We start from the raw sequence: 6,000 nt of genomic DNA on the forward strand, positions 1-6,000 counted from the left end.
TGGAGCATGCAGAGCTCTCTGTGTGACACTGAAGAAGACACTGAGAGACACGGTCTCAATTGGGGAGATAGACCCTGGGTGGCTGCAGGGCTAACATGTCAAGATCTCTGGAATTGCGAGCCATGGGGCCTGGGCACTGGCATCTCCTGATGAGGTTGGCAGGGGTGGGTGGCAGAGCTCTGAGGTGATCCTAGGACAGAAGAGCAGAGGACTGGACCATGGGTCCCTGAGACACCCCAAGGACACCCACAAATAATGAGCACAGCCTGGGAAGGGAGCCATCTCAGGTTATATAGGGAGGGCAGAAACACTCAGGGACACCCTGAATACTGCAAAAGAAGCATAGTGTTCTCAGCCCCAAACTTCACACATCTGAAGCCTCCGTTATTCAAGCAGCCCCAGAATGCTCAGAACAAGCATTCACAAATCTGCCCAAGTGCACACATTTTATTTTGCTGTTCGAACCACTGCACTGATTTGGTCACACAAGATTTAAGTTAAGTCATGGTAAGCAGAAGGGGAAGGGAGCTCATGGACAGCTACTGTACCTTTTATGTGCCTTCATCACTGGGTCGCCTCTGCAAGGTGTCTCTGCATGACCTTGGACGCACACTCAACATTCCAGGAAAGTTGGCCTTGGCTTCCTCAAACACACCAGTCATTGCAAAACTTTGGAGAAAAGACTGCAAGCCATAACTCTCCAAAACTCAAACTCTCTTTAGTGAGCTTTTCTGGATTTGCCCAGGCTCTGAACTCAGATGTCAGTGATTTTTCCACGTGGAAAAACAGAGTTAAATGGTAAAATCCAGACGACAACAACATGTGCCCATGCACACACTTATTATTCCCCACCTGTCTCCCAGCCCCACACCCCCTGTGCAACTAGGTGGTAAGTTCTGGTCCAAGACAATGTACAGATATTTTTCTTCTTATAAACACATCAAGACTCTTCCCGAGTTCTTGTGTTTTCCCTGTCCTCCCTAGGACACTAGAGTAAAACAACTGGAAAACAACTGAGACCAGCAGAGGTTTTCTTTCTTTTTTATTTTTTTTTAAGATTTATTTATTTATTTTAGAGAGAGAGAGAGAGGGAGAGAAAGAGCATGAGCAGGGGGGGAGGGGGGCAGAAGGAGAGAGAATCTCAAACAGACTCCCTGCTGGATGCGGAGCTTGATCCCTCGACCTTGAGATCATGACCTGTGCCAAAATCAAGAGTCGGATGCTTCACCGACTGAGCCACCCAGGTGCCCCCAGCAGAGGTTTTCAAAAAGAACTATTTTCCCTAAACACATTTAAAATATTTAATTTCAAAATTCTCATAACCAATTGTTACACTTATATTTGTTCTATACACATTACTGTGAGTTGAAGGACAGTCTGACAAAGGAGAGGCCAAGATCAGGGCTTGGACCTCTGACTGTGGAAGAGAAGGAAATCAAGGAAGGGTGCTGTGCTTCCTGTGAGCCCAGAGGGAAATGGGAATTAGAGGAGTGTAGCTTCAGGCATCCCTGTTTGCCCTCACACTTCCTGCTTGCCCTGGAGTTAGCTTCTGGTCCCCCAGGAGCTGTCACTCATTCTGTGCATCCACAAAGAAGGAAGGAAGGACAGAGAGGGGGCCTCCATTTGTATCTGCTCCTCCCCTTACCTAGAGCCCCAGTAAGTGCCCCTCTTCAGTGACAGCTCATGGGATATCAGCTCTAGTCCCAGTCTCTCCTAATTTTCTTCAAGTAGCCATGACAGATCTCATCCATGGCCCCACAGGGAAGTGCATTCTGGTCCCATGAGAGAAGGCGGGGAAATCAGGCAGGCCCCCTCAGCATCCTGGGCAGTGGTGAGCTGGAGCTGGCTTCTACCTGTGGCAAAAGGCCATTCTTAAACTTCCAGAAACTTTGCAAGCCAGTTGTCAAACTCTTGGTAACAGAAGTCAGCCATGGTGAGAGCGTTTACCCCACAGGAACCAGCAAACATTATTTTTTTTATTAACATATGTATTATTTGTTTCAGGGGTACAGGTCTGTGATTCATCAGTCTTACACAATTCACAGTGCTCACCATAGCACATACCCCCCCAGTGTGTATCACCCAGCCCCCCAGCCCTCCCAACCCCTCCACTTCTGCAACCCTCAGTTTGTTTTCTGAGATTAAGAGTCTCTTATGATTTGTCTCCCCTTCCTGTTTTGTCTTGTTTCATTTTTCCCTCCCTTCCCCATGATCATCTGTTTTGTTTCTCAAATTTCTCACATCAGTGAGATCATATGATAATTGTCTTTCTCTGATTGACTTATTTCACTTAGCATAATACCCTCTAGTTCCAACCATGTCGTTGCAAATGGCAAAATTTCATTTTTTGATGGCTGCATAATATTCCATTACACACACACACACACACACACACACACACACACACACACACACACATATACACCACATCTTCTTTATCCATTCATCTGTTGATGGACATCTAGGCTCTTTGCTAGACCAGTAGCACTTCCTCCATTATGGCAACCCAAGCGACTCCAGATATTGCCACGGGTCTTCCAAGGGGACGTCATTGCCCCCAGCTGAAAACCAATGTAGCAAATGTATTCCTATCAGAAAAGTATGATAACAGGAGGCAGAAAGAAAAGAAAAAAATGAGTCTTTGGGATTGAATCTAACATGGCCTCAGGGAAATGAGAAAGAGCAGGCATAAAAATGAAAGTGTCTCACTAGCATTTTTACAGAAGTTCTCCAGACCAGATTGTGATTAAATGTCGAGTCAGAATAGAAACTAAGGTTGCTCCTGTATCTCCCACCCCAGCCCAAAGTCTCCCTCCTCCAGTGAACAGGAAGAAGGAACCTCAGGGTAACCCCACTGAGGTTCATTGCGGCACTGTGAGGGAATGTTCATACGACCCCCTGATACTACGTCAAAATGGTCCACAAAGCGCAATGCTCCGGGACACTTTCACCAAACCATCATAGAAACCCAAAACACAAAAAGGTTAAGAACTACTTCCCGAAAACATTACCCACTACTTCAGAAGGTCACACATAACCCACTTTGTCATTAGCGTGGAGATGATTATGTGTTCCCTCTAAACGACTCCAGAAGATACAAGTTCTCTCATTTGTGTTGTATTCTTTCACTATACATAATCACACACTAAAAATGACCCATTTACAGAAGTTCATTTAGATAACTGCATTTCAATTTTAGATAGGTTTTTAAGAAAGTTTAAAATAAAACAACATTGAAAGCCTTTGTCTTTTTGTGAAATAGAGTTGTAATTTTATCTTACTCATCAAAGATGCAGTTTTGCTGTAATATACTGATGCTTTTGTCAGATAAAATAACTTAATCACTTGATTCCACGCCCCCCCCATGAACACTATCAGAGATTCTCTGTCCTACACAATTTACCTTTCTACCCATGTCTGCTCTTTCTCCATCACCATGGTGCCCCTCCTGCTACCAAAGGGCCACACTGGTTTTCATCAGCTGGTGCGAAGGTGTGAAAAGATCAGCTCTTTGGAATCACAGCAGAAAAGCATGGCCTTGTTCTTCCTGTGTGACGAGCATGCACACCTGGGACATCTGGGCAGCAGGGTTTCCTTTTGTTGCTATGAAGACCGTGGCCAGGGCAAAGGAGATGCTCAGGGCCAAGAAAAACACATGTCCTGACTTCTACTTTTTTCCCCCACATTCTTTTTTGTAAATTTAATTTCATTTCATTTAAATTCAATTTATTAACATATAGTGTATTATGAGTTTCAGAGGTAGAGTTCAGTGATTCATCAGTTGCACATAACACCCAGTGCTCATTCCATCAAGTGCCCTCCTTAATGCCCATCACCTAGTTACCCCATCCCCCCACTCACCACCCCTCCAGTGATCCTCAGTTTGTTTCCGAGAGTTAAGGGTCTCTTATGGTTTGTCTCCCTCTCTGATTGCATCTTATTTTTTTTCCCTTCCTTCCCCTATGATCCTGTTTTGTTTCTTAAATTCCACATATGAGTGAGATCATATAATAATTTTCTTTCTCTGACTGACTTCCTTTGCTTAGCATAATACTCTCTAATTCCATCCACGTCATTGAAAATGGCAAGATTTCATTTTGATGGCTGCATAATATTCCATTATGTATATACACACCACATCTTCTTTATCCATTCACCTGTTGATGGGCATCTGGGCTCTTTCCATGTTTTGGTTATTGTGGACATTGCTACTATTAACATTGGGGTGCAGGTGCCCCTTCGAATCAGCGCTTTTGTATCCTCTGGATAAATACCTAGTAGGGCAATTGCTGGGTCATAAGGTAGCTCTATTTTCAACTTTTTGAGGAACCTCCATACTGTTTCCCAGAGTGATTGCACCAGTTTGCATTCCCGGCAACAGTATAAGAGGGTTCCCCTTTCTCTGCATCCTCACCAACATCTCTTGTTTGCTGACTTGTTAATTTTAGCCATTCTGACTGGTGTGAGGTGGTATCTCATTGTGGTTTTGATTTGTATTTCCCTGATGCTGAGCGATGTTGAGCATTTTTTCATGTGTCTGTTGGCCATTTGGATGTCTTCTTTGGAGAAATGTCTGTTATGTCTTCTGCCCATTTCTTGACTGGATTATTTGCTGTTTGGGCATTGAGTTTGAGAAGTTCTTTATAGATTTTTGATACTAGCCCTTTATCTGATAAGACATTTGCAAATATCTTCTCCCATTCTGTAGGTTCTTTTGGTTTTGTCAGAAAAGCCCCCAAATAGCCAAAGGAACATTGACAAAGAAAACCAAAGCTGGTGGCATCACAGTTCTGGAGTTCCCTCACATTTTTAATGAGCTAACAGCAAAAGTACCATTTGCAACATAAGCAAGTCTGTGACCTAAAGGATCATCAGGGAAAGTTGAGATCTAAAGCATAACCCAGAAGCACATCAAGTCCTTTTTCAGTCACCTTGTCATTAGTACCCCTGTCGGTGGACGCTAGGTGTGGTCAGCAGAAAAATGGCCCCTCAAAGATGTCTACATCCTCATCCCCAAACCCTGTGACTGTGTCACCTTACATGGTAAAAGGGACTTTGAAGATGTGATCAAGTTAAGGACCTTGAGATGGGGAGATTATCCTGAATTATCTGGGTGGGCTCAATGAAATCACGAGAGAGAAGCAGGCAGGTCAGAATCAGAGAAATGAGGACAGATGTAAAGCCCAGGCTGATGCGGGGCCATCAGCCAAAGAATGTAGGCAGCTTCTAGGAGCTGGAAAAGGCAAAAAAAAATTCTCCCCTTCCAGAAGGAAGCAGCCCTGATGACCTGTTTTGGACTTCTGATCTGCAGAACTGTACGATAATAAACTTCAGTTGTCGTAGTTTGTGGTCATTTGGTAGAACAGCAATAGGAAAAAAAGACACTGGTTTGTTCATGACGCAGCTGATCCTGGCCGCCTGGGCATAACCATGAGCAACACGATTGCCCCAGGGTCGCAGACACCCTCCAGGACCTGCTTCCTGTGCCCTCGCCGATAATGGCCAACTTCTGCGTGCCGGGCCCCGCTGGAGCCCTTGACATGCATCGTCTCGTTCACGGCAGCACGCTGAGGTCAGTGCCGTTTGCGCTCCTGCCAGAGGCCGCAGGCGGCCAGGTTAGATGAGGGCAGTTTGAGGCCAGAGCCTGAATCATCTCAGGACCGCCCCCCGGCCCGCCTCCCACCGTTGTTGCTCATTCTCTCTGTCTGGCGTGTCTCTAATCTAATTTGTATTTTTTTTTTAAGATTTTATTCATTTATTCATGAGAGACAGAGAGAGAGAGAGAGAGAGAGGCAGAGGGAGAAGCAGGATCCCAAAGAGCAGGGAGCCCGATGCAGAACTCGATCCCAGGACTCTGGACGATGGTCTATGAATAAATAAGGTAAATAATGTAATTCTCTGTAAATAAAAACAAAATTTTGGTCACCATGCCATGTGGAAACAGCTGGGCAGAATTCACCAGACCTGGAGGGTTGGCTTGAGACAGTCTGATCTAAAACG

This window comes from Callorhinus ursinus, unplaced genomic scaffold, assembly GCF_003265705.2.
Source record: "Callorhinus ursinus isolate GAN/ISIS: 27379988/994484 unplaced genomic scaffold, GSC_fseal_2.0 scaffold26, whole genome shotgun sequence".
Lineage (NCBI taxonomy): Eukaryota > Metazoa > Chordata > Mammalia > Carnivora > Otariidae > Callorhinus > Callorhinus ursinus.